Consider the following 27536-nt stretch of genomic DNA (forward strand, 5'->3'; position numbering starts at 1 on the left):
GTGTCAAAACATGGACCAGATACACCTGTTTTAGATTTACAATTTGTTCCCTAAGTTTGTGATGGTTACTTTAACATCATTTCTTAAAGCAAATTAATAAAAGGAAACAGATTGATATAAGGGTTATTTTGATAAGAAAATATGAAAGTTATAAAAATGCCTATTACAATACTTGACATATATTTGCTCACTTGTTAACTATAGTTATTTTTAGTAAGACAGCTTGTTATAGAGAGGTTTGCTTTGTCATCATCAGCCAACAGGTGTAAAAATACAAATTAATACCAATAATTGTAAATATTCACTGAATTTTTATTTTGTATCCAATTCTGTGCTAAGTGCTTTATAAAGATTATAGAATATAATTTTTGCCACAGTCCTGTCCAAAGATACTATTATCCTATTCATTATACCAATAATTATACTGAGAGTCAGTTTTCCAGATCAGTAACTGATGGTTTCATAATTCTATTACAAAGAGTCTCAATTCATAGCTCTTAATTTTAGCCACTATACTATCCTATTTCCTTGCTACATATTTGCCATTACATGAAATTCATGCTTATGTCCCAATATTTGCTCTCATTCTTTTTGTTCATATTGTACCTCATGCAACTTTGGCAATTGCTATATCATAGGTACACAAACAACTTGTAATTAAACTAGGGCTAAAGACTTTTTAAATCAATGCTGCTTACATTTGTTAATCATTGTATATTATTTGAAATGGAAGGAAAAACAACCTAGACATTTGTTCAGCTGTCTTAACCAGCAGCATTTTTCTCATTGAAAAAAATTCCCAAAGGGCATAGTGATATTTTTTTGTATAGGGGGTTAGCCTGCTGGCCTCTGATATGCTGGGAAAATTCAGAAAGACTTTTGCCTAAATTCTCCCTTAAAATCCTTAAAAAGAAATGTTGAGTGGCTATAATGGGAATAGTTGGGTAAGGATCTCTGAAAATCTGCTCCACCATAAAGGCAAAGAGAACAGTAGAAAAAAATCAACTTTTTCAAACTGTGGAATTTACCAAAGTGTTGCAGTAATCTTACAGGAGTTTATTTAAGAAAAATGACTGAATCTGATGAGTATGAACAGTGAATTTTATGGCATTTTTACTTGCCTATCCCCCTTCAATATCAGAGTTCTGTAATAACCTTGAAAACCAAGAACTTTGTAGCAATAACAGTAGCCAGGAAAACCAGCATCCTAGAACTCACTGGGAGGGGCAGAACAGTTTTGAAGCCCCCCAAAAGGCTCAAGTGTGGAAGGTTCATGGAAAGCCCAACTTGCAGTTTTATGTTTATTTTAACTGATTCAGAGTTTATATTTACTGCAAGAAAATGAATTTTTTGTTTGTGAGAAGTTTGTTTTCAAAACAAACAATACCAACTGCTTAACATTGCTGTTTCCTGAGACAGTGATAACCATGGATACAAAAGAAGAATACAACCAGAAGACTTAAAAGGAAAAGTTGCAGAATTGCTGTGTGTAATGGGCTTCAAAACCTCCTGTATATTCCTTGAAATTTAGAAAGCCATGTGTATGTGCAGGACTGTGTGCATACTCAGTAAAGATGTGAAAAGGCTCTGATTTCTCACTTTTGTCTTGCCTTGAAGCTCCACACAAGCAGACAGGGAAGCTTAAGATAGAATTGTAATCTGCCAGCTGGAGTTTTGAAGGCATGTCCCAGCATGCACACAGAGCCTCTCAGCTAAATCTTGGTTCAAAGCGCTGAGGAAGTTTTTGTCTAATAATTAGCTGCCCACTAATAAAACTGAACAGAGACTTCAGTGCATATGCAACAAAGAGTATAGAATTTACAAAATTAGGAAAGTCACAAAATACGTAAAGAGCAGCAGCAGAAAAACAAAATAACAGAGAAACAAGAACAACAGATCCCAAGGAAAGAGACAGATCTATTTTCCAGAGTGGCCACATTATTTTATTTAAAATGTCAAATTTTCAACAACAAAAAATGTAAGTCATGCAAAGAAATGAGGAAATGTGCATATACACAGGGAAAAAAGTTAGTAGATACTGTCCATGAGGAAGTCCAGATTTTGCACTTACTACACAAACTCTTCAAATCAGTTATTTTAAATGCATTCAAAGAACTAAAGAAACCCATGTATAAAGAACTATAGGAACTATGAAAATAATTTCTCAAAAAATAGAAGATGTCAATAAAAGATAGAAATACACTAGAAAGGCTCAACTGTATATTTGAGCTAGCAGTGTAAATAATCAGTAAACTTTCAAGATAAATCATAAAACAAACAAAAAATATTATAAAGAAAACTAAAGAGAGCCTCAGAGACTTTTAGAACATGATCAAATGTACAACATATGCAAAATGGGAGTCCCTCAAGGATAGGAGAGAGATTAAGGGACAGAAAAATATTTGGAAAAAAAATGATGGCCTAAAACTTCTCAAATTTGATTGAGTACATTACACATCAAAGAAATTCAATTAGCCCAAGTTGGATGCTATGACTACTCATTCAACTTGACTATTATAGATAAAGTCAAAGATACCTACACCTAGACACATAATAATCAAATTGTCAAACATCAAAGTCAGACAGTATTTTCAAAGTAGCAGTAGAGAAATGACTCACTATGTACAAGCAATCCTCAGTAAGATTAGCAGTGCATTTCACCAGTAACTAAGAAGGTCAGAAGACCTTCATAGGTCTTCATAGGTTGATGTATTCAAAGTGCCCAAAGAAAGACTGTCAACCAAGAATCTATATACAGAAAAACTATCCTAAGAATTGAATGAAAAATTAAGTCATTCTCAGTTAAACAAAACTCAGAGAATCTGTCACTAGCAGACCTGCCTCGGAAAAACACTAAAGAGAAAGAACACTAGGGAGTAACTCAAATACACTTGAAGAAATAAGGAATACTAGTAAAGGTAACTGCACTGGTAAATATAAGACAGTATACATGTTTTTGGTATTTTGTGGGAGAACACTTTTCTGCTCTCATTTGATTTAAAAAACAACTCCATACATAAAATTTGTGTTGATGGGCTTATAATGTATAAATATATAATTTTATGTCAATATTAACACAAAGAAGGAAGAGAGATAATATTGAAGCTAAGTTGCCCTTATTGGAAGTAGATCGCTGTAAGCTAAGGTATTAATTGTAATCCCAAGAGCAACCGCTAATAAAATAATTCAAATAATAGAGTTAAAGTAAAAATAAGGGACTAAAAATGACATTGTAGAAAACACGTATTTGACACAAAGCTAGGCAGTAATGGAGGGACAGAAGAATAAAAAAGACAAATGACATATAGAAAAACATAATAAGGCAGGCTAACTCCTACCTTTTCAGCATATCAGTTAATTACATTATAGGTGAGGAAAAAAACTCTTCAATCAAAAGACAGATTGACAGATGGATAAAAACATGATCCAACTATATGCTGTCTACAAGTAACACTAGATTCGAAGGCACAAATGTGTTCGGTAAGCAAAGGAGAGCAGAAGTGGCTATACAAATATTGCATAAAATAGATACTCAGACAAAATTTGTTATTAAAGACAAAGGCCATTTTATCAAAAAGTTTAGTCCATCAAGATGTAACAATTATAGACATAAGCACCTAAACCACCAGAGCCCCCATATTTTATGAAGAAAAATAGAGAAAAGTAAAAGAAGAAACTATTTAAAAATAATAGTTCAAGAATTCAATGACCCACTTTTAGTAATCGATAAAGCAAATAGGCAGAAGATTTTTTTTTTTAATTTATTTTTGGCTGCATTGGGTCTTTGTTGCTGCGAGTGGGCTTTTCTCTAGTTGAGGAGAGCGGGGGCTACTCTTTGTTGTGGTGCATGGGCTTCTCATTGCAGTGAGTTCTCTTGTTGCGGAGCACGGGCTCTAGGTGCCTGGGCTTCAGTAGTTGTGGCCCGTGGGCTCAATTGTTGTGGCTTGCGAGCTCTAGAGCGCAGGCTTAGTAGTTGTGGTGCACGCACTTAGTTGCTCTGTGGCATGTGGGATCTTCCTGGACCAGGGCTCGAACCCATGTCCCCTGCATTAGCAGGTGGATTCTTAACCACTGCACCACCAGGGAAGTCCAGACAGAAGATTAATATGGAAAGGGAAGACATGAAAACTGTTATGAACTAATTAGACTGACCAACCATCTATAGAACACTCCCAACAATGGCCTAATACACATTCTACTAAAATGCACATGGAACATTCTCCATGAAAAACCATATATTAGATTATAACAAAGCCTCAATTTAAAAGGATAAAACTCATACAAAATATGTTCTCTTACCACATGGAATGAAATTAGGAATCAAAACAGAAGGAAATTTGCAATCCACAAATATATGGAAGTTAAACAAGACTACTATGTAATCAATGGATCATAGAAGAAATCGCAAGGGAAATTAGAAATAGTTTGAGATGAATGAAAACAAAACCAAATATATGTAAACTTACAGAAATGCTTAGAGGTAAATTAATAACTATAAATGCCTATATTAAAAAAAGAAGAAATATATCAAATCAATAACCTAACCTTCCAACATAAGAAATTGGAAAAAGAGGAAAAAAAAAAAGAAACAAAGTAAGCAAAATGAAGGGAAGGCTGATAATATTAAAATCAGGAGAGAGGCAGGTCTACTACCACATTAAAAATTAAAAAATGAAAAATATGTGTCAACAAAATACGCAACTCAGACGTAATGTAATATTTTCTAGAAAGACACAAAGTTTCAAAATGTCTTAAGGAAAAATAGAAAATTTTAATATGCCTATAATAAGTAAAGACATTGAATTACTAAACAAAAACTCAGTAGAAAGGAAATACCAGGCCCAGCTCTCTCCATTGGTAAATTCTACCAACTGTTAAAGGAGAATTAATATTAGTTATTGACAAATATATGTAAGAGGGAATGAATCTCCTAAAATCACATTTGGCCATTTGATCCTGTCAATTACCAGTAACACAAGGGTAAAATTTAAACTCTACTGTATGACATACAAGTTCTTCAAAATAATATATATGTAGGGCTTCCCTGGTGGCGCAGTGGTTAAGAGTCTGCCTGCCGATGCAGGGGAGACGGGTTCGTGCCCCGGTCTGGGAAGAGCCCAGATGCCGCGGAGCGGCTGGGCCCGTGCGCCATGGCTGCTGAGCTTGCGCGTCCAGAGCCTGTACTCTGCAACGGGAGAGGCCACAGCAGTGAGAGGCCCGCGTACCAAAAAAAATAAATAAATAAAATAAATAATATATATGTATATATGATATCCCTTAAAAACCATAATTTGAAACATTATTTTCTGAAAGCATTATATATTTTCCCATACCATTACATTTGATTGACTAATTGCTATTATGGTCAGTTGACATGCCATCTCCTCCATTAAAATACCTTTGTGGCACCACTAAAAATAATGGCTCCTTCAAGTGTTCTGTGACTGTAATAATTTAAATTCTAATTATTAATAATTTCTTCTAGAGTACATACTATATCTTTATGATGATAACTATTATTCTATAGCACCAGGAGATAGAAAACATCTCATTTACTTTTCTCTTTCTTAAATGACTAACAGTTGAATTGCACATGGTGAGTACATTAAAACTACATTTGTTGAATTTAATTTCTCTTTTATGATATGTGAGATACTATTGGATCTAAAAGGAATAAACTGACATTCAAATAGACTGGGTCTAAAAAAAATTGTATCTTTCCTTTTAGTTGGCTTAATTTTTTGGTTTACATGAGTCATTTTTCTCATTTTCGTTTCCAGTTCTGTTTGCACATTCTGTTAGGCAAGGTATTTTGCACTCTTAGTCAAGTATTGTAGAAAACAGAGAGGTATCCAACGAACAAATTTTGGCTGGTCAGCTTAATCCCCAGAAATGTTCTTGTCCATGTTTGGCTCCCCCAGTAATAGTAATAGCTTCTTGGAGGTCTTGATTTTAATTGTAATAGTTTTTCTATTGTGTAATAGTTGCCATACAGCCATAATTTATTACTTGAAATTTGGCATTTCCTTTGCTTAAATAATTGCTTTGTATCTTTGCCATCCTATTTTTTAACTGTAGCATATAATTTTTGAGGTGGGTAGAATATAACCAATAAATAAAAACAGTATCATCCCCTTAACTCAGAATATCTTCAGTTTGGAAAGCACTTTGCTTCTCTCAGTTTTCAATCAGTGGTAACTTGGACACAAATAAAGGGATACAGTTAAACTTGTCTGAATTTACTTGTTTCAGGAAATTCATTGTGAGTTATTGTAGTAGATGAATGATTTGCCATCACATTTGCCAGATAAGTTGAAAAAGAAAAATCAAGTTTTGATAGTTTTGATTATTAATGTTGTGTATTTAAGATCCACATCTCAACATGTGTTGACTTTTCATGTGCTTTTAAAATGAACCATAGAGGTTTAGGACCACTTAAATAAAAATAATCATTGCCATAGAAATAAGCCCTTTGATAAGAACCTTTATTTACATAAGATCTTTTTCTGCTCGTAAAACTATGGATACTTATAAAAATTATCAGTTTTATTAAGTATTTTTAAAGGTTATTTTAGATAGGTACTCTCATCAAACATGAGAAACTTATTTTTTCCCTTAGCCTTATGTCTCTTGTATACTTATCTATTTCACATCCCATTTTGTTTCTCAAATTGCTTCCTCCACTGTGTAAAGCCCACTTATGGCAAGTTGACATTTTTATAAATGATGTGTAGAATATTTTCAAGTGCAAGGAAAGGTAAAATAAAATTTAATAAACAATCAAATCCCAGCTGCACTTCATGTCTAAACTACTTCGCACTGCTCATCAAGAAGCTTTTTGTGTCATCCTGATGGAACCCTTCTGTCTCCCTCATCAATTTTATTCATCTTTCCCCCCAGACCACAGCCATAGATTATAAGCGGAGTTTGTTGGAAGCCAAATGAGTGAAATATGCTTGGTTATGGTTGGTTCCTTCCCTTTCTCTTCATCTCTTCTACAATTCATGAAGTGCCTTTTGAATTTTTGTAAGGCAGTTTTCCGATCAGTTGGAAGTCAGTGAAAAGTTAGCATTAATGAGTTCACTTTCACAAAAATTGGCTTATTACCATGCAGATTTGCAGTGTTATATGCTAGTGGTTTTATAGTCATTTTCTGTATTCTTTTATAAAGATATTCTTTTACCTGCCACATGTGCAAATAATGAGCCCAGTGAGACTCTCTTTTTATAAGTAATTGTAAGTAATAAAAACATCACTTCCATAACTCATGGTAAATTAGCTAAGTAAAATAAAATAAAATTTTTGTACAAAGAAATTACATTTGATAGCAGAGAAATTTTTATTAAACCTGTTGTTCTTTAAAATAAATATTATGGTGATGATTTTGTTAATAATAAAATCTCACATAATAGGGGTTTATGAATACAAGGAACTTTAGATAATTATGAGTATAATGTCCTTTAGTTACTATTATGTAAAATGTTATGTACTCAACAGATTTAAAACATAGGCATCTGAAAACAAATTCATATATAAAAATTATTTAAAACAGCAACCAATCACAATTTAAAAATTTAGTTTTAAATTTGCTTATTTTCTACTGTAAATGTTTATCATAATTTGTAAAAGTGTATATTAACTAATAAATGTTATTTTCCTGTTTTCTTTTTGCTTTAGTTCATTATCCTGCCTTGATAAAACTAAAGGTAATGTAAAATAAATTATTTATCATCAAGGAAGAGTTTTGTAAAATCATACCTTTTCAATTAATACTTAGAATTGTTCTTATATAAAAAATTGAAAGAGATAGCAACTTATAAACTTATTCATGATTAATATTATTTTGTCTGCTGATTGAGAGAGTGGCCAGTAAAACATGCTCTGTACCAATATAGTATTTGTGTAAACTTAGAGCTTGGATTCACTGATTATAACTATATTGAACAGTTTAAAGGAGATTACTTTTCAATCACATTAAAATACAGACATGAAAAACTCATTTTTTAAAAATTTATTGGAGGAAAACAAACTCACAATAATTGTCATTTTGCAGTTAACACTTTAAGTGAATAATACTTGAGAAAAATTGATTTTTCTTAAAATATAGTCAGCTCTGACTTTAATAGAAAATGTGTTTTTCAAAACTAGTTTAAACATTTATACCAATGATTTTTTGGAGTATTTTTATAAAACTGTGTACAAATATTAATAATCTTTTAAAGAGGAAATTCTATGTTCAATCAACATGTTTCACTCTTTCAATTTCATAATTTTTATCTTGAACACCAAGTCCTTTTGGTTTAGGAGCAAAATATTTCAAAAACATTTTTATTTATTTATTTTTTGCTTTTATACAAAATGACACCAATCTTTATGGGTTTTATTATTTTTGTTAGTTTTAACTTATCTTTCTCTTTCAGTCAACAGTTGCAAATTATGATCGTTTGTCATTGTTCTTCTGTTGAGCTGTATGCTCAGTTTTCCAAATGGCTCCTTTTAATACACTTTGGGCCTGGAAAATGATTAGTAAGACTGGAAAACTATGTTTTTTATAGAGGGTAAATGAAGCTCTTGACTGACCTATGCATGATCAGTATTATAGGAGGGCAAGTCAGACAAATGTTTGGTTTATGTATGTAGACTTGAGCTTTAATAATTCAGTATTTTTAAAAATCCATGTATTCTGTATGATATAAACTTTAGGCTCCTTTCACATTAAAAGAATCAGCTAGGTAGATAAATGTGATAGCTCCAATCAAACTTCCAAATATCCATTTGTCCTTTTTAATCTGGATCCTTCCTTGCATATAGGTTGAAGTCTTGTGATTGTATTATGGCCAATTGGATAAGGGTCAGAATGATGGAAGACACTTCCAGAATAGATTATTAAAAGTATTTTGTGGGGTTCTTTAATTCATCGTTACCCTTATACAGTTACTTTGAAGGCCATGTTCCTTTAATGACAAATAGTGCTTCTCAAACTTAATGTTCATACTGCCTCCCAAGGTTCTGGTTACAAGCCAAGTTCTAAAAAAGCATACTTATGAGATCGTGTGAGATCTCTCGTGTGAGATCGTTCATTTCTAGCAAGCTCTCAAATGATGCTATTGCTACTGGTTCATAGAACCCACTTTGACTATCAAGGTGCTGTTTTGAATAACTTAAGATAGACTGAGGGTCACTAACCTAGATCTGATTTTAGATGAATAAAAAGCAAAGCATCACTCTTTTAAGCCAATGAGATATTTTTTTCTTTTTTTAATTATTTTTTATTGGAGTATAGTTGCTTTACAATGTTGTGTTAGTTTCTGCTGTACAGCAAAGTGAATCAGTTATACATATACATATCTCCCCTTTTGTTGAGATTTCCTTCCCATTTAGGTCACCACAGAGCACTGAGTAGAGTTCCCTGTGCTATACAGTAGCTTCTCATTAGTTATCTATTTTATACATATTAGGGTATATGTGTCAATCCCAATCTCCCAGTTCATCCCACCCACCCCTTACACCCTTGGTACCCATAAGTTTGTTCTCTACATCTGTGTCTCTATTTCTGCTTTGCAAATAAGTTCATCTGTACCACTTTTCTAGATTCCACATATAAGCAATATTATACGATACTTGTTTTTCTCTTTCTGACTTACTTCACTCTGTATGACAGTCTCTAAGTCTATAGACATCTCTGCAAATGGCACTATTTCATTCCTTTTTATGGCTGAGTAATATTCCATTGTATATATGTACGACATCTTCTTTATCCATTCCTCTGTTGATGGACATTTAGGTTGCTTCTATGTCTCAGGGAAATTCCACCTGATGCAAACATGTTTGCCTCTCTGCTCTTAGGCTCTCCTTTTGCTCATATGTTCAGCCCTTCATTTTATTTAGCTTTAATATTTGTAACTCCTAGAACTAACTTCTCCTAAAATTTAATAGCTGCTTTTCATCATCTTTCATTAACCTTCAATAGTTTTAGTAGTGGTTAATTTTTCAGAGAACTTTTTTTGACCTGATCTTCCATCTTATTTTTCTGGAAGCATTTTTAAGGATATTTACTTATACTAGTGGAAAATTTATCATCAGTTTTCATAAAAGAAAAGAATGTTTCCTTCCTCTTCTCTTTCTAAAACAGGTTTGTGTAGGATTTGCACCATTTCTTTGTCAAATGTTTTATAGAATTCACCAATGTATCCTTCTGGCCTTGGAGTTTACTTTCTGTGAAAGTTTCTAATCGTGAATTTATTTTTCAAAATGTTTATAGTGTATTCAAGTTTCCTATTTCTTAAGTCAGTATTGCATTTAAATTGTTCTTTGCAGGTCTTTATTATCCCTTTAATATCTAGAGTATCTGTAATGTCCTCTTTAATTCCTAATATTGGTAATTTGGGGGAATAAGATAATTTTCTATCTTTTAAGCTTTTTTAATATTCTTTTGGCAGGAATCCAAATTACTTAAGGATTATTTGAACCTCTCAATGTTTGTTTCTTTAAATTTGTTAGTTTGCATTCACAGGAGCTATGGTACATAGAACGTTGCTCTCATAAAATATTCATAGACTTAATGTTTTAGGTGGAATTAATACCCTGAGTGTTCAACAAGGCATCTCCACTCCACTGACTGTGAATTAAGCATCTCTCATCCTTGTGTCCTTGTGTGTGTTCTGGGCATTTTTCAGTTACTAGCTCCCATTAGTTGTTCTCACAGTTCTTAGTGGGAATTTAAGAATCTGTTGCACTACTCACACTTATTTGTTGTCACCCTATGAACACACAGCTTGAAAATTATCCAGGGAATCGAGTAGGTGCCATGCATATTACAGAGAACATTTATTCTGTGTAGCTTTCACCTCTGTAGTACTCTGCACCACAGATTTCAATTATCTCAGTCTCTTGGAATTTCAGTCTTTCTTCTCCACTGTGCAAGATCCAAGTACTCTGCTTGGATGCCTCCTTCCTTGGCTACAATTCAGGAAGTGTCCCACAAAGATATAAATTGTGGGTGAAATCATAGTGTTGGTCTCATTTGTTTCCCTTCTCTCAGATATCACATTTATTAGCTTCCTTCCAATTGCTAAATGTGTGAAAACAGATTTTTTTATTTTTTTCTTAATGTTTTATCTAATTTTCTAATTCATTCTAGTTCAAGGACAAGTCTGATATCAGTTCTTTGTCCTGGCTAGATGTGAAGATAGAACATTCATTTATTAAGGACAGAAAATAATAACTATAAAATGTCTGTTTTCTCAGTTCTATTCACTAATTCCATGAGTTTGTGTACATTAATTTCAGATTTTTATACTCACTGTTTAATATTCCATTTGTTCATTTATACATATAAAAGCATTTTTGCATTTTGGCTTTCACTCACTTTTTCAGGTACATAAACATGCTATCTAAATACTTTGTTGAACTTAATGAAGAAGTAATTAAAAATTGAATATGACTTATATTATGCTTGAATTGACTAGACAGCTCTCCGGGTACATTGTTTTAACCTACACTCAGGCTAACCTGTACCAGATTTTTAACTCCAGGGACAAAACCAGGAACATCACCAAGCACACTACACTTTTCTCAGTCTTCTTTAACAGGACAAGCTTGTAAAAGGGTAACATCACATTTAGGACAATGAAAAGAATTACATATTCATGCTTTCTGTTTCAACCTCCTTTGCTGGTGTACTATAGAGAAATCAAGATGGTTACTATTTACTTTCCTACTTTATGTTTTAGTCTATAAACAATATAAATCCAGAAAATTTGCCTGTAAGGATTTTTAAAAAATAAACATATCATTGGGCACTGATTAACTCTTTCCCACATAATTCAAATAATTTAATTGTTAACTAGTAAATATATCACCTCAATAGTGAGTTCAAAAGTTGAAATAAAATGTATAGTAAATCTTTTAGCTTTACGGAGTGCTCTCTCAAAAAGACTGAAAGACATCAGAGGATTAATCTGAGAAGCTACCACTAACATTCTTACCTCAGTCGACTTGCTCTGCTTTACTGTCTTCAAAATAATGTAAATATAATTTATATCACATATAATTCATAAAACTATGTTTATTATTACTGATTCTTGTGATTACCTAGAAAATTTACAGTAGGATCTCATGAACTCAGGATCTGCTCAGAAAACGTGTGATAAATTTAATATTTTAAAACATAAGCAATCCTCAAAAATATATATACACATTTTTGTCTTATAATCTGAAGCATCCTAACACTCTTTACATCAACCCAACTAGGACACAAGTCATTTACTCACTATAAATCTGTCTTCTTTTTCTTTTTTTTTAATTTATCGTATTTTATTTTTTATTTTTTTTTGTCTGCATTGGGTCTGCTGCACGCGGGCTTTCTCTCATTGTGGCGAGCGGGGGCTACTCTTCGTTGTGGTGTGCATGCTTCTCATTGAGGTGGCTTTTCTTGTTGCGGAGCACAGGCTCTAGGCACTCAGGCTTCAGTAGTTGTGGTACATGGGCTCAGTAGTTGTGGCTCGCAGGCTCTAGAGCGCAGGCTCAGTAGTTGTGGCGCATGGGCTTAGTTGCTCCACGGCATGTGGGGTCTTCCCGGACCAGGGCTCGAACCCGTGTCCCCTGCATTGGCAGGCGGATTCTTAACCACTGTGCCACCAGGGAAGCCCTAAATCTGTTTTCTATATTAAAGTATTGCTGATAACTGCCTTCATAAACATGAATAAATTAATTATGGTTATTATTAGTGAAAGTATTCTTAATGCAATAAATGAGTCATTTATTGTGATCTGTATGAACCCTACAAGCAAAGAGCCTGGTACATTCTGTGTAACATAGTAGAATTCACAAATATTAGTTTCCTAGAAAATTCTCCCACTTTATATAGTGAAATATGAATATTTCGGTTTTTATTGGCTTCTGTAAATGTGGATTTGTTATATTTAATATTTATAACAACACTACTATCTATGATAAAATTTGTCACATAAAATAGTTGTAACAGTCACAAAAATCTAAAATGACAGACAGCCATGGCAGAATTCTTGGCAGAACTTTTGTTCACTCTCCTCCTAATGTCTCTTTGCAGATTCTAGGCTTCTGTCCTATTCCAGGTATAGAATCTTATTATTGCAAACCAGTTACTGTAGAGTCATTCACTTGACATGGAAGCTTTGGGTATGGTCACTGCTGAGAATCTCTCCAATACAATGTAAAAGGAAGCCTTCTGGAGTTCTTCTGAGAGGTTCTGTTATTCTTTTGAAGGAAGACAAAAGAACAAGATTCCTTTCTTTTATATTTTTCTGGAAATATGTATAATTGGTAGATGCAGTTATCAGCATATGATGTCTATAACTAGTGTAGTCACTCTTGGAATCTAAAGTCAAAACAGGTGTGTCACAGAAGTGATGAGTTATCCATGATATTCTGAAATACAGAATTAACCACTGTGTAACTACACTGCCTCTGCCCTCAATCTTTCAGACTATTTTAACAACTGTTACTCACTGGTCATTGATTATGTAAGTTTTAGCATACAGTATTAGTGGAAGCATAGTAACAATTTCCTGTTAATGATATGAATTTCCAACAATAATAAATCATTAAATAGGCATTATTTACTTATTACATGGAATAATATGAAACTGTTAAAATATTGATATCTAAACTTCATAATATCATAGAAAATATTTAGGGAGAGAGCAAACAAATCAAAACCTAAGGAAGGTATATGCCAAATATTTGTAATTATAGAGTTTTAGATGTACTTTCTGTCTGCTTCTCTCAGTCTCTTTTTCTTATATGATATTTTTCAATTAATATGCATTTTATCATTTTATACCAGAAGTTTATACAAATTTAATTTCTTTCTAAAATAAAACTATGTAACAAAATTAAGCATGTCGGGGGATAGCCCCAATGTCTGAATTCAGTGTCACTGAATTAAAATGTTCACAAAAGAGTGTTCAAAAGAAAACTTTACATAAATTCTGTATTTTAAAAATCACATTTACTATGACAGACTCTAATGCAACATATGAGAAGAAAGTTCAATTCCATGAAAAATAGTTGTCAAAAATAATTGTTTGGGTTTCTGTACATTGTTAACAATGGATTTAATAATTATTGAAAACTAAAGTTATCTTTCAAATTTGTGATTATCTGAAATTAATACATACAATAGAAAAATCTTATTTGTCAGTTATGGTTTCTTATATCAATGCAAAACATTGACTTAATATTCAATGATTTCTTTCTATAACTTAAAATTTATACACAATTTAGGGGAAAAAGTGTTTAAAAACTACTTCAGAACACAATGAGTATTTTCTCACCAAACAAAGTATTTTAAATTATTCGTTCTTAAGATCATCTAGATAAAATGTTAAATGTGATATTCTATTGTCTGTTTAGAATATATTGTATTTATTCTTCCTGCCAGATATTGTACAATCTTCCTTTATATTACTTTAAGTTAAATGATAAGTAGGGTTGTGTTTGTATGAAACCAGTTAATTATAATAATAAAAACCACCTGACTCTACTTATTATGTTAAAATAGAATTCAGTGTAGTTTGTAAGGTTTTTTCTGTTATTATTTTCATTTATTTTCACTATGCTCAGCAGTATTAGTGCTAATTTGCATTCCAAAAGATAGTTTCAAATGGTGTCTTGGATTTAAGTTGAAACATAAAAGCCAAGAAATTCAAAGTTAAGCTCATATTCGATTTTGTTATAATCCCCATTAAAACTGAGCTATTTTTTAAAATTTGCGTATTTTTCATTTATAATGCTCTCTAATAGTGTTGGCCTTACTGCTCAAAGAGACAGAATAAATACTTTAAGACTCAAGATTTAAAGGACTTTGTAGACCCCTTTGTCCATCGATGATTCTCTTTACCCTAACTGACTTTAAACTATTTACTGTGAAAAAAATAATGTTTCTGTTATTCAGCTGTAATCAATGTGTACCTACTGTGTGTGACACTTAGCTTGTTGCTGGGGATTCAGAGATAAAAATCACAGTATCTTGTCCTAGAATTCTTCACAGTGTAATGGGAAAGACAAAATTATAATTTGATTGTTTTATTTATTGCAAATGAATTTCAGAGACATAAAACTTACAATGCTCATCTTAGAATCATGAAAATATGGTAATTTAGTAAATAATATTTTTGCTGTTCATTAAGAAACTGTATCATTTAACTTGCAAGCATGGACATTAAATATTTCAGCGTCAACTTCATGGGGGCTCAGACCATGTGCGATTCTCTTGGGATTATTCTCCCAAAGTTTCTAAGATGTGCTTATATTCATTGAATTTCCTGGTGACTTCCTATTCTATAGTCAATCTCCAGTAAATTATAGCTTGTTTAAGCAACTTTTCTACAGTAATCAAGATCCCACTTTATTTCAAATACTTAAGACTACAAATGATAGAGCAGTTGAAAGAGACTGGGTTATGCATCTATCATCATTTAGTTCCAATTTCTTCCTTGCCAGTTAACTAGGTGTTCAATTGAATATCTGCAAAGCTCAGTTTTAACATTAATGCAAGCAAAGCCTTTACATAAAGTGGTTTAAAAATTGTTTTAAATATCTTCTTAATGCCATCTCTTTTTGACCAATATACATGTACCCAAGATACATAATTTTAAAACAGTATCATTCAACACAGTTTGAATCAAAATCACCAGCTATGCATTCTCAACCTATACAAACTCATTTCAATTTCTTTCCCAAGTGTACTTATGTGAGTAGTACAGAACAGAAGGATGGAGATGTTTAATTTCAGACACTCTCTATCCCTCTGTGCTGCCCCGGAAGTCAGGGAAGCATCAACATTCATGTATTCCTTCTTTCTTTCACTTAATACATTTTTAGAAGTTGCATTCTGTGAGGTGAGCACTGGGCCATCCACTAAAAATACAACAGTGAGGAGGAAAGAAATGGACCCTACACCGTGGGACCATTACATTAACAGTGCAATGGGCATCCTGTCAGAGAAACGAAGGAGTCCACAGAAAGTGTTAGGCTGAAGCTGGCATGTAGCAGCTCATGAGAACAGGTTGTTAACTGTTCAGGATTTGTTCACTTTTTAGGAATTTTGCTGACCAGTTGAAGTCATGTTACTCAAAATCAACCATAGTGGGAGTATTCAAACCGTGGAAATCAACAAATGCCAAGATACAAATGTTTTTGCTTGTATTTTGCTCTTGTTCACTTCTCTGAGAGCTAGTTTTAAATATTTTTCATCACATCACTTTTTGAAATGTAAAATAATGGCAATCTACAGGGTCAGAATTGGAAGAGTTATCCTTGAAAGTCTCCTGAATGAAGTGATGTTTAAACTGAGTAGTTTAACACAGACAAAATAGATCTTGATAGAGAAAGTGGAATTTTTTGTAGATGAAATGGCATAAACACAAAGATACATAGAAAGAGGTATGATGCCTTAAATGCAATCAAAGAAGTCCAATATAGCTTAAATTAGAAAATAAAGAAGAGAATGACAGAAATTTAAGATGTGGACATGGATAGGGAAATTTTCACATAAAAACTTCCAAATCATATAAATGTCTTGATTTTTAACTCAGAGGCAATGGGGATATAATGCAGTATAATTTTATCTTAACTGCATTTAAAAATTAATTTTGCTATGGTTGCAGAGCGGATTGAAGAGGAAATAAGCGTTTTGTGGGTATTGGATAGGTAGAAAATTTTTTCTCTAGTTGGAGAAATGTAATTTGGGCTTGGATGGTAGTGGCCATGGAGTTGAAGAGAACTGGATATAAAAGCTTTTTCATGAAAAATTTAGAGGATGTGGTCATTTGGATATGTAAAGCAACAACAAAGGCGAAAGTTATGACCCACAGATTTCTTATTTGATCTTTTCACTCATTTAGTGAATGCCATTATTGGGATAGGAGGCACAGGGGCATAAGTGGGAGCTAGGGAAGATTTAGAAATATACATTTGATATGTTTAGTTTGATGTCCCTGTATAGGTAACATTCTTATAGAAGGGATGTTGAGAAGGGAGTTGGAAGTGAGGGTCTAGAGGATTGAAAGATAGGTATAATTTGATGATACCATCTGGGAGTGATGGAAAGAGAACACAACCATAGACTGGAAAAACATACAAGACATTTAGGAAACTTGTTTCATCTATTTTTGTGTAATAAACAACCCCTAAAGTAAGTAGCTTAAAAATTAGCAATAATTTTATTTGTTTACTTTTGCCTGTGTCAGCAATTTGGATTGAGTTAAGCTAAGCGGTTTTTTGGCTGGTTTCAAATGAGATTACTCAGCACTCTGTCTTGGTCTAGATGTTTTAAAATTGCCTTACTCATTTGATTGACAGTTGGTCCTAGCTGTTTCCCAGACCACACATTTTCATCAGGCTAGCTTAGGATTCTTCACATGGGGACTTGGTTCCAAAATCAGCAAAGAGATGATCTCAATGCTCATCATTTTTCAAGTTTCTGCTTGCATGATATTTGATAATATCTCACTGGCCAAAGAAAGTCACATGGACAGTCCCAGACAATCTGTGAAGAAAGTATCCATGAGTATAGAGGCAAGGACACAGGATACATTGTGGGCTACTTCAGTAACAGTCTGTTATAAACCTGAATGATCAAGTTGATGGTAAACTAGCAAAGAAGATGGAAAAGAGACAACTAGGGTGTTAGAGATAACAATAGAAGTAATTGCAAATGACAAAGGAAGATAGTAAGAATGACAGAGTACTGTTAATAAGAGAAAAGGTTACATTTTTGGTCCGCATGGGGTATCTTTGCATCTTTACCATTTCCTTCATCCATCAACTTTGTGTCAATTAGGATTACTTTCAACTGTACTTAATGAAAAGGAACTCTTACAATGGCTTAATCACAGAGATACATGCTTTACCATCATAAAATGAGGTCCAGGTATAGATAGTTCAGCCCTGGTACTTTTTCTTAACAAGAACTCAGATTCCATTTTTTGTCCACGATTTGTATTGTCATTTTCCATCTTAATACTGTTACTGACCAGGGTTCTTGCCCTCCTTACTCAATAGAAATTGATAAGAGGCCAGACAAGAAATTCAGGCAAGGCTTTATTGGGGCCTCTGCTGCAGCAGTGGGGAGTGAGAACAAGTAACAGATTCCCTTGCTCACTCAATCACTCCCCGAGTGGAGGTGAGCTGGTTCCTTATATGGGGTGAAGGTAGAGGTGTGTCCAGGGTTCGGGCCAGAGGGGTGGCTAACGTGTTTTGCCCACCCCTTTGGTGGTGGTGTGTGCAGGGGGCCCCCTGCTTTTGCTCCCGGCATTTCATAGGGGCAGTTGGGCTATTTGGTCTTTGCGTATCTTGTTGTCCATAATTTGCCCCAACTGTGCACTCACTCAGTTATTTTTAGCCTACTTTAGTTTCTTTGTATTTTGTTGCTGGAGAAGATGTTTGTCCAGGTGCAAGCACTGCAGCAGAGGCTCCCAGGTCCCAGGTCCCAGCCTGTCTCAATACTTGTTGCCTCACTGTTGTAATATGACTGCTATACTTCCAGGTATGAAGATGGAAGAAGGTAAAAGAGAAGTGAAAGCAGTCTTTTAATGAGGCTGTAGGAAGGACTGCTTCTAACACTTGCCATTGCCAAGTGCTCTGCAATATGGTCATATTTAATTTCACAAGGGGAACATTGGAGTATATGTTTAACTGACCAAGGGGTCCCCATAAACAGAATCAGAGTTCTCCTAATGAGGTTATTCTATATGAGAACAACAGAACCTGCCACAAGCTTTTTCCTACTTAGACATAAATAGAAACTTAGTGTTCCCCCTAAGGCCCTAAGAGTTACATGACTCAATTTTCTCCCCCTTATTTTTTTTATTCTAGTAATATGTACTAATTGTATGAGCTTTCAGGAATAAACTGACAGCATGGATTTTTTTTAAACGTTAGAAGATAAAAAACCTCACATTTACTGAGCATTTAATCTGTACCCAGCGTTGTTTTAAGTGTTTATGAATATTACCTCATTTAAAACCCCACAGCGATCCTTTGAAATAAGTACTAATATTTTTATTAAATTTAAAGATAAAAAATTGATCAGAGATTAACTTACTCAAATTCATGTAATTAATGAACTTTTGAACTTCTGACACAAAAAGTCATGTTTTAGCTGGTACCATGTGTAATACTGCCTACCAGTGTGATTAAAAAGTAAATGACAGAGAGTGTCTTCTATCTAGTATTAACATTTTAGCCTAACATGGGATTTGACACAAGTAAATTTTCCAGTAAAGAAATAGGTTTTGGTGTGAGACATCTTATTCACCATTTTTTTTTATACATCTTTATTGGAGTATAATTGCTTCACAATGCTGTTAGTTTCTGTTGTACAACAAAGTAAATCAGCCATGTGCATACATATATCCCCATATCCCCTCCCTCTTGAGCCTCCCTTCCACCGTCCTTATCCCACCCCTCTAGATCATCGCAAAGCACCAAGCTGATCTCCCTGTGCTATTCTGCTGCTTCCCACTAGCTAGCTATTTCACATTAGGTAGTGTATATATATCGATGCTACTCTCACTTCACCTCAGCTTCTCCCTCCCCCCACCGTGTCCTCAATTCCATTCTCTATGTCTACATCTTTATTCCTGCCCTGCCACTACGTTTATCAATACCTTTTTTTTTTTTTTAGATTCTCTATATATTTTCTAGCATAAGATATTTGTTTTTCTCTTTCTGACTTACTTCACTCTGTATGACAGACTCTAGGTCCATCCACCTCACAACAAATAACTCAATTTCATTTCTTTTTATGGCTCGGTAATATTCCATTGTATATTAGTGCCACATATCTTCTTCTTTTTTTTTTTTTTTGCTGTACGCGGGCCTCTCACTGCTGTGGCCTCTCCCACTGTGGAGCACAGGCTCTGGACACACAGACCCAGCAGCCATGGCTCACGGGCCCAGCTGCTCCGTGGAATGTGGGATCCTCCCGGAACGGGGCACGAACCCACGTCCCCTGCATCAGCAGGCGGACCCTCAACCACTGCGCCACCAGGGAAGCCCCCCATTTATTGTTGATGGATATTTAGGTTGGTTCCATGTCCTGGCTACTGTAAATAGTGCTGCAGTGAACATTGCGGTACATGACTCTTTTTGAATTATGGTTTTCTCAGGGTATATGCCCAGTATTGGGATTGCTGGGTCATATGGCACTTCTATTTTTAGTTTTTTAAGGAACCTCCATACTGTTCTCCATAGTGGCTGTATCAGTTTACATTCCCACCAACAGTGCAGGAGGGTTCCCTTTTCACCACACCCTTTCCAGCATTTATTGTTTCTAGATATTTTGATAATTGCCATTCTGACTGGTGTGAGGTGATACCTCTTTATTGTATGTTTCTTTCCAAAATGTACTGTAACAAAGATCCTGAGAAAGTATCTCATGATAGAAAGCCTGTATATGATGAGAGCATCAACCCAGGCAAGCTTGTTACATTTATTCAAATTATAAAATTGCTAGTATCTGGAGAACTTGTGCTGATTCAACTTTATTTAAATGGAATATTGCAGCACATTCACAATAGAAGCCTATACCTTTTCTTCTACATGGTAGTATAAGCCTTTATGTTGTTCAGAAAGAAAATTCTCAGAACATTAAAGAAAGTAGAAATTCTTATTATTAAAGAGGTTGGTTAGAAGAAATGTGATGACTCTGACTTCAATAAAAGGCAAGTTTTATTCCAAACAGTGGATTCACTTTTATCAGGCAGTCTATATTTTTATGGTAATTGCCAGTACAGTTTATGCTGGGAAGTTTGAGCTATGGGCTAATGTAAGTTTCATTATTTTCAATAGAAGAGAAAGTAAGGTAAGTCTATCTCATCTCAAAGACTGATATATTCTGATTTTTTATTTAATTTTCTCATAATATTAGACTTACCAGTTGAGTCTTTTGGGAAAATTCAAAATTTAATGATACATACCTTACACTTACACAATGCTTATAAGTCAAATCTATTTCAATTAAAAAGCACACAAAGACTAATGAATTTTCCTGTATTAACTACACTTGTGTGGCCTTTAAAATTCTCATCATCATTTTTTAACATCTTTTTAAAGTATTTTTCATGTTGTTTCTAACTTTGGGGTTAAGTAATTTGTATACCCATGTTTGCTGCTACCTACAGACAGTTTTCTTTAAAAATTCTATTCCATTGAAGTTAATTAAATTTCTCTGAGTCAGTATTGAGTACTTGCAATGCACAAGGTGCTATTCATGACCAAAAAAAGATAAAATGACATTTGATGTAATTTCTGCTGTTGATTAGTTCATTGTTTAATTAATTCATCTTCCAAATTAAGTATCAACCATTAAATAACTACTTTTATTCAATAACTATAGTTGTCTCTAGTTGTAACACATTAATTTTATCCAAAATTAACTATTCTGGTAATACCTTTCGCATTTTAAATATGTGTGACTGAGTTTGCCATGCTCGAGAATAAGTAGAGAAGGAGATGTGATGAGATATGAGGTATGCAATGAAGCGAAAGGCTAGACTGTAACTTGTAATTCATGGCTGAAATCTGTGTTTCAAATCCATGTTCACTGGGAACTTTGGGAGAGTTTAAAGGAGGGAAATTACATGATTCAAATTATCATGCTTCAAAATCATTTAAAAAGAAAGAATAGAAGACTTGGAGCATATAATAAAAACTCTAGATGGGTAGTGTAGGGAAGAAACAATATTAAAAAAGTATTTCGGAAATAATGAAAAACATGAGTCCTCTGACTAAGAAAATGTAGTTGGTTTGGGGAAAGATAAGTAAATATAAATGAATATCAACAGATCAGATAGGAGAGAGAAAACCATTTTAAAAGCAACTTCAAATAAAATGCAGATTACTAGGCTGACAGGATATTTCTTAAAAACAAAAATGTAAGCCAGAAGGTGATAAAATAATTTCTTTAAAGTGCCTACACAAAATGTTACCAACTTACAATCTGATACCCAGATAACCTGTTTGATTTAAATGCAAATAAACTATTTTCAGTAAAAACATAAACACTAAGATAACTGAACTACAAGAACTGCTAAATATGGCATTTCAACAAAAACAACACTGAATCCAGATAGAAGAAATAAAGTGTAAGAAAAAATTTGGAGAAAATAAATTGCTTAATATAGAGGAATTTTAAAAGATGTTAATTCTGGAGGTGGAACATGTTGGCATTAATGTAATACACCATCATGAGGCTAGGACATAATGAACAAATTTAAAGATTTTTAAGGACCTTATATTGTTCAGCTGGAGGGAGGAGTTACTAATTAAATTTTCACCTTTAAAAAATGTGCATGTATTTTTAAAAGATAAGCACAAAAAGAAAATGATAGAATGTAGTCATTCCAAACCTTTAGAGTTGGGAGAAATAGATGGCAACTAAAAGAAAAGAAAACAGAAAACTCGATCAATCCAGTGGGAGGCAGGAAAGGAGAAAAACTAGATATAAAATGAGTGATAATAGTACAAAGTAAGATAGCATAAATTATTAAAATTACATTAGTGATAATACACAACCATGATACTTAAGAAAGGTAACTAAGAGACTGAATAAAAATCTTAATTAACTAATTTTCAAATTACTAAAGACAAATCCAAATCAAAATGATATAAATAAAAGACATGGGATGAAAGATACATAGATAGGCAGATAGATAGATAGACAGATAGATAAATAGATACCTGCCCACATATACCTCAGGTAAATATAAACCAAATAATGCTGGATCAGCTGCATTAATATAAGATAAAATAATCTCATAAAATGTCATCACTAGGGATGAAGAGAATCACTACAATTAAATAAAATATTAAATTACTGAAAAATTATAGCAACCCTAATTTAGCTCATAAAACTCAACAATATATGAAGCCAAAAACTCAACATAATTACAAAGATAACTGTTAAAAATCAATCAATGTGATAAACCATAATCAACAAATTGAAGGAGAAAAACCATATGATCATCTCAATAGATGCAGAGAAAGCTTTTGACAAATTCAACACTCATTTATGATAAAAAAAATATCCAGAAAGTAGGCATAGAGCAAACTTACCTCAACATGATAAAGGCCATATTATATGACAAACCAACAGCCAACATCATTCTTAATGGTGAAAAACTGAAACCATTTCCTCTAAGATCAGGAACAAGACAAGGTCCACTCTCACCACTTTTATTCAACATAGTTTTGGAAGTTTTAGCTGCAACAATCAGAGAAGAAAAAGAAATAAAAGGAATCCAAATTGGAAAAAAGAAGTAAAGCTGTCACTGTTTGCAGATGACATAATACTATACATAGAGGATCCTAAAGGTGCTACCAGAAAATTACTACAGCTAATCAGTCAATTTGGTAAAGTAGCAGGATACAAAATAAATGCACAGAAGTCTCTTGCATTCTTATACACGAATAATGAAAAATCTGAAAGAGAAATTAAGGAAACACTCTCATTTACAATTGCAACAAAAAGAATAAATTACCTAGCAATAAACCTACCTAAGGAGACAAAACACCTGTATGCAGAAAACTATAAGACACTGACAAAATTAAAGGTGATACAAACAGATGGAGAGATATGCCATGTTCTTAGACTGGAAGAATCAACATTGTGAAAATGACTATACTACCCAAAGCAATCTACAGATTCAATGCAATCCCTATCAAAAATGGCATTTTTCACAGAACCAGAACAAAAAATTTCACAATTTGTATGCAAACACAAAAGACCCCAAATCACCAAAGCAATCTTGAGAAAGAATAATGGAGCTGGAGGAATCAGGCTCCCTGACTTCAGACTATATTACAAAGCTACAGTAATCAAGACAGTATGGTACTGGAACAAAAACAGAAATATCATTCAATGGAACAGGATAGAAAGCCCAGAGATAAACCCACATACATATGGACACCTTATCTTTGATAAAGGAGGCAAGAATATACAATGGAGAAAAGACAGTCTCTTCAGTAAGTGGTGCTGAGAAAACTGGACAGCTACATGTAAAACAATGAAATTAGAACACTCCCTAACATCATACACAAAAATAAACTCAAAATGCATTAAAGACCTCAATGTAAGGCCAGACACTATAAAACTCTTAGAGGAAAACCTAGGAAGAACACTCTATGACATAAATCACAGCAAGATCCTTTTTGACCTACTTCCTAGAAAAATGGAAATAGAAACAAAAATAAACATACGGGACCTAATGAAACTTCAAAGCTTCTGCACAGCAAAGGAAACCATAAAAAGAGGAAAAGACAACCCTCAGAATGGGAAAAATATTTGCAAATGAAGGAACTGACAAAGGATTAATCTACAAAAGTTACAAGCAGCTCATGCAGCTCAATATCAATAAAAGCAAATCGTCCAATCCAAAAATGGACAGAAGACCTAAGTACCTTCTTCTCCAAGGAAGATATACAGATTGCCAACAAACACATGAAAGGATGCTCAACATCACTAATCATTAGAGAAATGCAATCAAAACTACAATGAGGTATCTCCTCACACCTGTCAGAATGGCCATCATCAAAAAATCTATAAACAATAAAATGCTGGAGAAGGTGTGGAGAAAAGGGAACCCTCTTGCACTATTGGTGGGAATGTAAATTGATACAACCACTGTGGAGAACAGTATGGAGGTTCCTTAAAAAAACTAAAAATAGAACTACCATACGACCCAGCAATCCACTACTGGGCATATACCCTGAGAAAACCATAATTCAAAGAGTCATGTACCACAATCACAATGCTCATTGCAGCTCTATTTACAATAGCCAGGACATGGAAGCAACCTAAGTGTCCATCGACAGATGAATGGATAAAGAAGATGTGGCACATATATACAGTAGGAATATTACTCAGCCATAAAAAGAAACAAAATTGATTTATTTGTAGTGAGGTGGATGGACCTAGAGTGTGTCATACAGAGTGTGAAGTAAGTCAGAAAGAGAAAAACAAATACCGTATGCTAACACATATATATGGAATCTAAAAAAAAAAAAGTGTTCTGAAGAACCTAGGAGCAGGACAGGGATAAAGATGCCGACATAGAAAATGGACGAGGACATGGGGAGGGGGAAAGGTAAGCTGGGACAAAGTGAGAGAGTCGCATGGACTTATATATACTACCTAATGTAAAATAGATAGCTAGTGGGAAGCAGCCGCATAGCACAGGGAGATCAGCTCGGTGCTTTGTGACCACCTAGAGGGATGAGATAGGGAGGGTGGGAGGGAGATACAAGAGGGAGGAGTTATGAGGACATATGTATACATATAGCTGATTCACTTTGTTATAAAGCAGAAACTAACACACCATTGTAAAGCAATTGTACTCCAATAAAGATGTTAAATAAATAAATAAATGAACTCACAGGATAATAAAAAAATGCAATCAAAATGAGAGATTTTTAACACCTCTCTCATGGTAATAGATCAGAAAAACAATTGATAAGGATTTAGACAATTGGAACAACATAATTTATAACAATGATTGAAGATACATACATATAGAAATCACTACATCCAGTGCATAGAAATATGGATGATTTTCAATTATATGAGGAACACACTATTTTAACATGAGCTAGGCTGTAAAGAATATCTCAACAATGTTCAAAAAACGGCAAGCATAAGTATTTGTTCTTTGATCAAAATAAAATTAAATTGAAATAATTAATAAACACATATAAGTTTCAATACTTAAAAACTTCAGAATAAAGCAGTGTTCAAAGAAGGACTCACAGTATAAAAGTGGACATATTTATAACTGAAAACTGATAAAATATTTCACATTAAGTGTTTCAGGGTGCAATTTAATTAGTTATTAAAAGAAAATACAAGTTCCTAAAGGCATGTACATAGATACATGTATTTATCTATATAGAAACTCAGCCAACATACACTTAATATTTGTGTACTTCATCAAATTCTATTTTACCCCAAAAGAAAAAAAAACAACACTTATTGAACTCTAGTTAACAAATGCATTTGGAAATATTTAGGAGTAAGCATATTGATAGCTTCAATTAACTTTGATATGCTTCAAAAAGTAAGGTGGACAAATACATGTATAAAGGCATGGATAGACAAATGATAAAGCAAATATATCAACATGTTAATGTTAGAATCCAGTTTGGAATATATCTAATTATTCCCTACAAAATTCTTTCATCTTTGCTGTATGTTTGAAAATTTTAAATAAGTTATATCTTAAAGGATGTATAGCATTCTAATCAGCATGGATTGGGAGTTATCTACTATATCACAGCAATGAGGTAGAAGAGATTGATAAGGTTGTATATAAGGCTGTTGCTGTTGGAGTTAAACAAGGGTTACTCTACTTTTATGGACACAGACAAGGTACTTTGTGTAGTCATTACTCAGAAGGAATAAAAACACTCTTCTCATTGTCATGCTCCTCCCAATATTGCTTTCAGAAAATGTTTAATAGTCTGGCATTGTCATAGACAATGTACTGGAATGTAGATATCTGATTTTTTTCAAAGTTAAATCTAAATTTTTATTGAAATATATTGATTCACAATATATTACTTTCAGATGAACAACATAGTGGTTGAATATTTTTATAGATTATACCTCATTTAAAGTATTTATAAAATATTGGCTATATTATCTATACTGTACAAAATATTCTTGTAGCTTATTTATTTTATACATAGTTGTTTGTACCTTTAATCCCCTTCCCCTATCTTGCCCCTCTTTCCCTCTCACCACTGGTAACCACTAGTTTGTTTTCTATATCTGTGTGTCTGTTTCTGTTTTGTTATATTCATTCTTTCTTTTTTTAAATTCTACATATAAGTGATAAAATACAGTATTTGTCTTTCTATCTGCCTAATTTCACTAAGCATAATACCCTTCATTTCTATCCATGCTATTGCACATGGCAATATTTCATCCTTTTTCATGGCTGAGTAATATCCCCATATATATATAAATATATATTTATATATATATATATATATATATTCTTCATCCATTCATCTCTTGTTGGACATTTAGGTTGTTTCCACACCTTGGCTGTTGTAAATAATACTGCTATGAACAGGTATCTTTTCAAATTACTGTCTTTGTTTTCTTTGAATATATTCCCAGGAGTAGAATTGCTGGATCATATGGTAGTTCTATTTTTATTTTTTTGAGGAACCTCCATACTGTTTTCCATAGTGGCTGCACCAATTTATATTCCCATCAGCAGTGTACTAGTGTTCCCTTTTCTTTCTTCACATTCTTGCCAACATTTGTTATTTGTGTTCTTTCTGATGACAGCCATTTTCACAGGTGTGAGGTGATGTCTCATTGTGGTTTTTATTTGCATTTTACTGATGATTAGTGATGTTGAGCATCTTTTCATGTGCCTGTTGGCCATCTCTATGTTTCCTTTGGAAAAATGTCTATTCAGATCTTCTTCCCATTTTTTAAATTAGTTGTTTGTTTTTTTTGATATTGAATTGTATTTGGTGTTTTT

The sequence above is a fragment of the Monodon monoceros genome, unplaced genomic scaffold, assembly GCF_005190385.1.
Source record: "Monodon monoceros isolate NGI ecotype Baffin Bay Population unplaced genomic scaffold, NGI_Narwhal_1 Super_Scaffold_12, whole genome shotgun sequence".
Taxonomy (NCBI): Eukaryota; Metazoa; Chordata; class Mammalia; order Artiodactyla; family Monodontidae; genus Monodon; species Monodon monoceros.